This window comes from Microcaecilia unicolor, chromosome 1 (genome assembly GCF_901765095.1).
Source record: "Microcaecilia unicolor chromosome 1, aMicUni1.1, whole genome shotgun sequence".
Lineage (NCBI taxonomy): Eukaryota > Metazoa > Chordata > Amphibia > Gymnophiona > Siphonopidae > Microcaecilia > Microcaecilia unicolor.
In genome coordinates, this window is record NC_044031.1 from 20,324,525 (window position 1) to 20,333,763 (window position 9,239).

General features: G+C 47.1%; 1 long non-coding RNA gene across 2 annotated transcripts in view; it reads left to right on the top strand.

Moving 5' to 3' along the window:
• Nucleotides 1-5,171, top strand: part of LOC115463965 — a 59,925-nt gene extending 54,754 nt beyond the window's left edge. For both annotated transcript variants that reach the window (XR_003941222.1, XR_003941226.1), the window contains exon 3: nucleotides 5,024-5,171. This is a non-coding gene — a long non-coding RNA (uncharacterized LOC115463965). The remainder of the gene's footprint in view (nucleotides 1-5,023) is intronic.
• The last annotated feature ends 4,068 nt before the right edge of the window (nucleotides 5,172-9,239 follow it).

Sequence of the window (9,239 nt, forward strand, 5' to 3'; positions counted from 1 at the left end):
ACTACTCTGGATGTTGCATACTTTGTTCCTTAAGAGGGTCTTTAGCTTGCGGTAAAATCAATGACGGTAAATGCTGAGACCAGGGCGTATCTGGACTCCGGCGGTAGGGGGCCAGAGCCAGAGGGAGGGGGCACATTTTAGCCCCCCCCCGCCGCAGCCGCCGCCGCCGCCGAGCCCCCACCGCCACCAATGACTCTCTCCACCCCCCTCCCCGCCAACCCTCCCCCGCTGCCGTTCTTACTTTGCTGGCGGGGGACCCCAACCCCCGCCAGCCGAGGTCTGCTTCCACCTGCCGCTGCCGTAAAAACTTCTTCTTCAGCCGGCGGGGGACCCCAAACCCCCGCCAGCCGCCCCGCGGTGTTTAAAATTCATCTTCGGCCTCCGTGGCCGTGCTGCTGTGATAGGCGCTGTTGAAATCCACTTCGGATCGCTGCGACGTCAGACCTCGGCTGGCGGGGGTTGGGGTCCCCCGCCAGCAAAAGTAAGAACGGCAGCGGGGGGGTTGATGGCGGTAGGGGGTTCCAGGGCAAATCTGTGGGGGCCCAGGCCCCTGAGGCCCCACGCAGATATGCCCCTGGCTGAGACACTCATATTCCTATGGGCATCTTAGCGTTTACCACCAGCTGATTTTTACCACAAGCTAAAAATGCTAGAGTGCATTTGTAAACCACCCCTAAATAAATTAATAATTTAAAAACTGTGAGGTCCTTTGATTACGTTGTTGTTTTAGACACTAACATGTGCCTAATACAGCAAAACATGGAGTACTATGGGATGCACTCAAGCGTCCTGCAGTAACTCTGAAATCTGTGCAAGCTAAAAAAAAGTTTCTTTTTAGTGGGGGGGGGGGGCGGAATGGGAATTCCTGCACTAACCATAACATGCTAACTGGTTGGTGCACAGATGAAGCAGGAGCCCTTATTGCGTATAAAATGGGTCGTGTGTAATTTTAAAAAATGGCTATTAGTGCAAAAAAATAGAAAAAAGCCATTTTTGTGGCTGCGATAAAAATGACCTTAGTGTTATGTGTTTACTCAGGACTCCTTTGTCTAATATTACAGAAAATTGTATTAAGATTGTCCAATAATATAGGTATCATCTTACTTTTTTTTTATTACGTTTAAGCTCAGAATCCATTCAGGGGAAATCAGGAGCCTATTCTCTGACAGTGTGGGTCTAGAAACACTGCAGAGGGGACATTAACTGTGTCCTGAGGGAAGGAATACGGCACAGAATGTCTCTCACAGCATTAAATACTGGCAGTGTCCTCTCTTAGAGCTGGAGCCCTTTACTTTCATTATATCAGAGAACAGACATGAGAGCAGTCCTTATTAAAAGGAAACATGAGCAATAAGATAACAAAATCCTCACTGGCTACCAGTATAATACAGGGCTAAATTAAAAACTCTTTCTCTGATCTTCAAGGCACTTAAAGGGAATGGGCTAGAACACTTGAAGAACAGATCTCCTTCTAGGTACCTCCAAGGTTACTAAAGTCCTTCCAAGGAATATCCCTAACCTCACCCTCTCCAAAGGATGCACCAAACAAGCCTTCTCCAGAGTAGCCCCCTCAGAAAGGTTATCTCTGCTTCAGGAAGCAGTGAAAGCTTGGCTCTTCTCCAAGCCTTTAAACGCAAGCAACACCTAACTAGCTAGTCAAACACACAAGGACTGACACCAACTGCACATACTGTAGCAGGACTTGTTTACTACAGGGCACCTTTTATAAATCCACGTGCACTTTTGTGTAAGTTAATCACCCTTATCTTTTACCTAAACTCACGCTTACCTCCTGTGCTGTTTAAAATGTTTAATCTGTATTGTGCTGGCATTGTAAATGACTAAGAAGCGTATTTTCAAAGCAGTTAGACTTACAAAGTTACTCAGTAACCTATGGAACTTTAAGTGCTTTGAAAATGAGCCCCACAGTATGCTATGAAGTGCAGCTCTTTGAACATTTTTTACTGCTGTAATTGCTTATCTCCTCTGTCCAGGTTATTCTTGCTGTACAGTACTGTAAATGGGGTATTGAAAATAATAAAAGATGTGTGTCCCCTTTAAGGGCTTACCAAGGGGTTTCTGGGGGTATTTTTGGTGCGGAACGTCGTACGCTGCTCTAATTGCGTTTTCTAAAAATCCGACTATGGTGTCTGCATTGCCTCACATATGTGGAAATTTTGGTAAAATTCCATTTATTTTAATGGGGTTTTTAGGTAAAATAATGTGAAATGGTGCCTATTAATCGTTTTTCAAATATAAAACATGGATTGGGATAAGGAAAAAGTGACTGGGTTGGTGGTACACTTTTTATGAAAGTGTAATGTAATTTACCTTGTATTTTATATGGAAATCCATTTTCTCCATACACTTTAATGGGAAAATCTGATTGCAAAATGGAGTTTGTGGAAAGTTTACAAACTGTAAAAGTAGGTTCACCTGCCACAAGCAGGGCCGTGCTGACCCGGTAAGCGAGGTAAGCATGGCAGGGGGGCGCTTCCCTCGGGGGGGGGGGGTGCCGCCGCACCATGCTCACCTCGCTCGCCCTCCTTTTTCTTTTTAAATTTACCTCCGTGGCGGCGGTTCCGGCAGCACAGCGTCAGGGAAGGAGGCGGCCTCCCGACGTTTTAGCCTTCCCTTCGCTGTGTTCCGCCTTCTTCTGACGTCAAGGATGACGTCAGAAGAAGGCAGAACACAGCGAAGGGAAGGCTAGACGTCGGCGCCGCCTCCTTCCCTGACGCTGCGCTGCCGGAACCGCCGCCACGGAGGTAAATTTAAAAAGAAAAAAAAAAAGAAAAGGGATGTTGGGGGGGACGGGGAGAGAAAGGGTGGGCAGCCGCAGTTGAACAATGGGAGCGGGAGGGCAGGGGAGAAACGACTACTACTATTTAGCATGGATGCGAAGGGGGGGGGCATGGATGCGAAGGGGGGGGGAGAAGAGGGCGGGCCAGGCTGGGACATGGGAGAGAGAGGAGCATGGATGCGAGGGGGGGGTCATGGAAGGGAGAGGGGAATTGCTGGAAAAGGATGAATGGAGGGGTCAGGGGACAGAGGAGCATGGATGGGCATGGATTGAGATGGCAGGGAGAGAGGGGAATTGCTGGAAAGGGATGAATGGAGGGGGCAGGGGACAGAGGAGCATGGATGGGCATGGATTGGGAGGGCAGGGCTCAGGAGAGAGGGGAATTGCTGGAAAGGGATGAATGGAGGGTGCAGGGGACAGAGGAGCATGGATGGGCATGGATTGGAGGGCAGGGCTCAGGAGAGAGGGGAATTGCTGGATAGGGATGAATGGAGGGGACAGATGGGCATGGATGGATATGGATTGCAGGGCAGGGCTCAGGGAGAGGGGGGAGAGGGGAATTGCTGGATAGGGATGAATGGAGGGGACAGATGGGCATGGATGGATATGGATTGCAGGGCAGGGCTCAGGGAGAGAGGGGAATTGCAGGAAAGGGATGAATGGAGGGGGCAGGGGACAGAGGAGCATGGATGGGCATGGATTGGGAGGGCAGGCTCAGGGAGAGAGGAGAAATTGCTGGACATAGAGGGGAAGGAAGAGAGATGAAGGAGATGAAATGAGGGAAAAGGAAGAGAGGAGAAAAACTGCACATGGATGAAGAAAATAGGCAGAAGCTGAGGACCAGAAATGAAGAAGAAGGAGGAAAGGAAGCCCTGGAAACGGAGTTAAGAGGCAGATAGCAGCAGAATCAGATACTGGGCCAGCATGATCAGAAAAAGAAAGTCACCAGACAACAAAGGTAGAAAAAAAATCATTTTATTTTAATTTAGTATTTGGAATATGTCCACTTTGAGAATTTACATCTGCTATCTTATTTTGCAATGTATAGCAATTTCTTTCTAAGAATATTGCTGACAATTCCTGTCAGTGTGGCAAGTGGTGAGCAATCATTTTCACGGGGGGGGGGGGGGTGCCGGCGTTGCCGGCGCCGCCAACTGATAGTCTGCAGGGGGGGGGGGCGCCAACTGATAGGCTGCAGGGGGGCGCCAGAGACCCTAGGCACGGCCCTGGCCACAAGCTAGCGTCCTATTGGTGCTGCTCAGTGGCGTAGCCATAGGTGGGTCTTAGGGCTCAGGCCAATCCAACAGTAGCACATGGTAATGAAAATGCTGCTCTCCACAATACTGGCACCTTCGCATGCTCAGTTTTCAGCGCATGCCTGCTGCAGACGACCAAGGTGGAGACTGGAGAGAAGCATTTTCCCCACCAGCTGAGATATTTCTTTGATGTGGGGGTGGGGGAGAGAACATTTGGTGCCCACCCACTTCTTGCCTAGGCCCACCCAAACTGCTGTCTGGCTACACCCCTGGTGCTGCTAGGTCAGATGGCCAATCTGCAGTCCTGTTGCTAGGGAGACAGGGCTGGTGGTGGTGAGTGACAAGGTCAGAGGAACGAAGCTGAAGGAGCCAGACCTGTGTGATGAGTGTCCTGGTCTGAGAAAGAGAAATTGACTGTAATTCAATGAGAGAATGTGAGAAAAAATTGTGTTGCATTGCAGGGCAGCTGATGACTGGAAGAGAGAAATGTCTGATTCCATAGGGCCGCCGAGAGGGGGGGACAGGGGGGACAAAAGTCCCGGGCCCGGGCTTCCAGAGGGGGCCCGGCGCCACCGCAGTCAGGCCCGCCTCCCTCCGTCGCTCCCGGAACTAACCTTAAACGCCTCCTTTCCTTCGCAGCAAGCAGCAGCAGGGCAGGCCACTCCTTCCTTCCGTGTCCCGCCCTCGCCTGACGTAACGTCCACGAGGGCGGGGCACGGAAGGAAGGAGAGGTCTGCCCTGCTGCTGCTTGCTGCAAAGAAAGGAGGCGTTTAAGTTAGTTCAGGGCCCGGCCCGGTAGCGGATAATTCCATGATGCAATCATAACTAATGAGCAGCTAATTAACCTGCCCTGGAGGTGCCTTTACAGTACCTCCATGCTTAATGTTGCTTATAGTGATCTCATCAGCTGAATCTTTTATTTTCTGTTAAAGATTGATCCTCTTCTATATTTATTGGTCTTATTCAGTGCACCTGTTGATAGACCCCCCTGACTCTCCAATGGGGACTGCAGACAGCTGAATCCTCTCTGCATAAGGATCTTCCTGCATCTCTGCCGGCACGTGAAGGACTTCATCCTCTACACACTTCTCATGATTCTGCTGTCCCTTGAATCACTTCCCAATAAAATAAAAGCAGTGAAATTCCTGGTTCTGCTACTTTCTTCTCTTTTCCCAGGAGAAAAAAAGCTTCATTCTAGAGTTCATAAGATGTAATGTGTATATTTAATTTGTATTTTTTAAGAACTTAGGTGGGTTACATCCTTTAAAATATCACAATATGATAAAAGGCAAATTATTTATTTTTTAAAGAATTTATTAACCTCCTTGTGAGGGAGTGGGTGGCCCATGGCTGTATTCACATAGGATCACTCCCTAACTGAGACTGAGCTGCCTTAGGGTAGGTGGAGTCAGTGGTGTACCTAGGATAGTTGCCACCCGGGGCCGGTCATTTTTTAACAACCCCCTCCAAAATTCAGTACTAGGCATACCGAGAATAAAAAACTCAGGACCTATAGAGCAATTCTACCATACCATAAGCAGTCATTTCTACGAGTCACACAAGGAAAAGGAAAGCATCTTAAACACTACAGTGAGCACTAGAACATCAATTCACCTATTGTAAAACGAAACCAGACAGAATAGTACAGATCGTCAATCCTGCACAGTCAATGCCAACCGAAAGCCATGTCTACCTTCCAAGTGGCTTACAGAAAAGAAATAAATGATTTAGACACACAAACCAAACATATTCAGAACATAAACTGAAAGCCAGTTCAAAAGACATAGGAGTCGATATTCAACATGAGGAGGGCTCCAACCCTGTAAAATCACACAGACTGGGTCCAGCGCTGATATTCGTAGGCACTGAACTGGAGAGTGTTGCTGGAATATTAGCAGAGACTACGTGGCACTGTCCGGTTAGAGCCGGGAGTTATCTGAGGAGCGCTGATATTCAGTGCTGTTGAATGAATAATTCTGCAGGAAGCTGGGCTTGTCCCTTGACAAAAGCATTTTTATACTGAAATGCTAGAATCGGGATCAGCTGACTGAGCTCAGAGAAGTGCACGATTTACATTGGAAAGACTTTATTTGTATTATACTTTCTTTTGTTGATTTTTTTTCAAGAATAACTGATTTAAGGGGGTAAAATATGAAACAACGCTTTTGACACTTTTGTTATCAAAAGCGTCTTGAATAGAGGTTGACTGAATTTCAGTTTGCCTTTTGGCACCGAAACCGGTCTGAAATCCAAGCTGGAGTTTAGGTCGAAAATGCAAGTGGGTTGCCTCTGCCAGTACCTACTCCACCCTGTAGAGACCAGGTCCCAACACCCTGTCCTCCCACAGGCGAGCGGGACCCATTGATCCAGCCCCACCCCACCCCAACCACTGAAAGGCCCACCGCAGGCCTACCTTTAACTGTCCTGGTGACAGTCTCAGGCAGGCACTCTGGGCAGCCATTTTTATGGAGGAACCAGCATGGGCAGCAGTGACTGTTATAGTTCTTGCCCCAAAGAGACCACTAGACCACCAGGGCAGGGCCTTTGAGTGGTGGGGGAGGGTTTGGCTCAGCAGCACTCGCTTTCTTCCAGCGGGGGGGGCTAGGAGGGGTGGGTGGCCAGCCTGTTCGGACCCAGTCTCTGCAGGGTGGAGGTGCCGTTTTCATTTTCGGCTGAAACCAATCAAGAAAATTTGGCTGCTGGTTTGGATTTGGTCAAAACTGAGAATTTAGGTTTCATTTGGCCTCTAGTTTTGAAATAAGGTCCCTTTAACATTCAGTTTATTTGCTTTAAAGTTTATGATAACATTTTTTCTTTGCACATGAAAGTTGATATTGTGTTTAATTATAAGGGGTTTAAGTGGTTTTTGGATCACCTCTGTGTTTAGATGGTCACTAGTTGTTTTTTACACTACGTTTGATAAAATGTACATTTTCTTACTTGCAAATACCTGCACCCAGTTGCATGTCCTTTGGAGCAGGTATAAATGTGTCTCCTTTCTTTTAGGCTAATTTTTTGAATGGATCTCAAAAAAGATATAGTGGAATTAGAAAAGGTGCAGAGAAGGGCGACGGAAATGATAAAGGGGATGGGACGACTTCCCCATGAGAAAAGGCTAAAGTGGCTAGTGCTCTGCAGCTTGGAGAAAAGGCGGCTGAGGGGAGATATGATAGAGGTATATAAAAATAGTGGAGTTGAACGGGTAGATGTGAAGCGTCTGTTCACGCTTTCCAAAAATACTAGGACTAGGGGGCATGCGATGAAGCTACAATGTAGTAAATTTAATACGAATCTGAGAAACTTTTTCTTCACTCAGTGTGTAATTAAACTCTGGAATTCGTTGCCAGAGAATGTGGTAAAGGCAGTTAGCTTAGCAAAGTTTAAAAAAAGGTTTGGACGGCTTCCTAAAGGAAAAGTCCATAGACCGTTATTAAATGGACTTGGGGGAAATCCACTATTTCTGGGATAAGCAGTATAAAATGTTTTGTACATTTTGGGGATCTTACCGGGTATTTGTGACCTGGATTGGGGGTGGGGAGAGTGGAGAGAACATTCATGGTTCCTCAGTCCACCCCTGGACCTCCCCAAAATGAGCTGCTGGTTACGCCCCTGTAGTGCATAATAGTTAGAATACTAGTATAATCTGCCATTGGTGCACCTATTATGAAATGTGGACATTTTTATTATTTTTTGTTACATTTGTACCCCATGCTTCCCCACTCATGGTAGGCTCAATGCAGCTTACATGGGGCAAAGTGACTTGCCCAGAGTCACAAGGAACTGTCTGTGCCTGAAGTGGGAATCGAACTCAGTTCTCCAGGACCACCACCCTAACCACTAGGCCACTCCTCCACTCCAAGCGCTTGTGATAGAATTGGTGTTTAGCATGTGACACTGGGTCACACGTGGAGCCCAGTTATACAATCGCCACCATGGTGTCCATCTTATGTTGCACTGTAGTTGTCTGTGTCAGTTTGTAGGGTTGCCTTATCCCAAATATACTGTGGTATATCTGAATTTTGCATCAACTGGTAATCATGAAACTGTAGGGGTATTTCCCTGTGATCTAGCCTGAGATGATCTTGGCCTATACAAGCCTATGACATCTTGGTATAATAAGATGGCTGCTGCAACTCTCTGTGTCAGCAAGATCCAGCTTCAGCTTGTGGAAAATCACGGACAGGCTTGCTGAAGCCAAGGACATTCTTTTTTTTAATTGTATAGAAGTCTTTATTAAGCATTGCAAAATCAATACAATAACCACTCAATGCAGAACAATATCAAATGGCATACTTCTACTCAACCTTTCCATGAGTATGTAACAGTAATACCGTCAGTTTGTTAACAATGTTATAATAAACACCAATTCTACTTCAAGTTTTTTAGGTTTTAATACTTGTAACTTCCCCTATTCTACTCCCCCTCCCCCCCCCCATCCTGAATGCTCTGTAATCAAACCAGTTAATCGGAACAATTTTTTAGAAAGGGTTCCCATACCCTTTCCCAGGTAGGCAAAGTTTTGGCTCTCTCAGCAGTCACATTTCACATATATATCGCACCTTGGTATTCCACCTCACTATTGAGGGTACCGATGGTGACTTCCAGTGCTGTGCTAAGTTCAAACGAGCTACATGCAGGGATCCTCTCAACAGTAGCCACTGATCTAACGTAAGGCCATAGGCGTAGTTTGACTGTTTCATTTGGGGGGGCAAAGAATGGGCGGAGCATATTAGCATATCATTTGCATATATACATATGCAAATGAATATGCTAATATGGAGGAAGGAAATGAAATTTACAGGCAAAATATCACAGATGCACGTTTCAAAAAGCTGACACATTTCAATTAATAAATTATGAATAAAATACTTTTGTTTACCTTTGTTGTCTGATCATTTAGTTTTTCTATTCGCTTTGATCCCAGTGTCTTCTGTTTTATGCAGTGTCTTCTTTCCAGTAGGCTTCCCTCTGCTCCCCACCCTCCCAGTCCCATCCATCTCTTGCTCCTTCCCTCTGCTCCCCCCCCCCCAGTCCCATCCATCTTCTGTTCCTTCCCTCTGCTCACCATCCCTCCTTCCCATCCATCTTCTGCTCCTTCCCTCTGCTGTGCCTGACCTCTCCCAATCCCATCCATCTCTTGCTCTTTCCCTCTGCTCCCCACCCCTCCCAGACCCATCCATCTT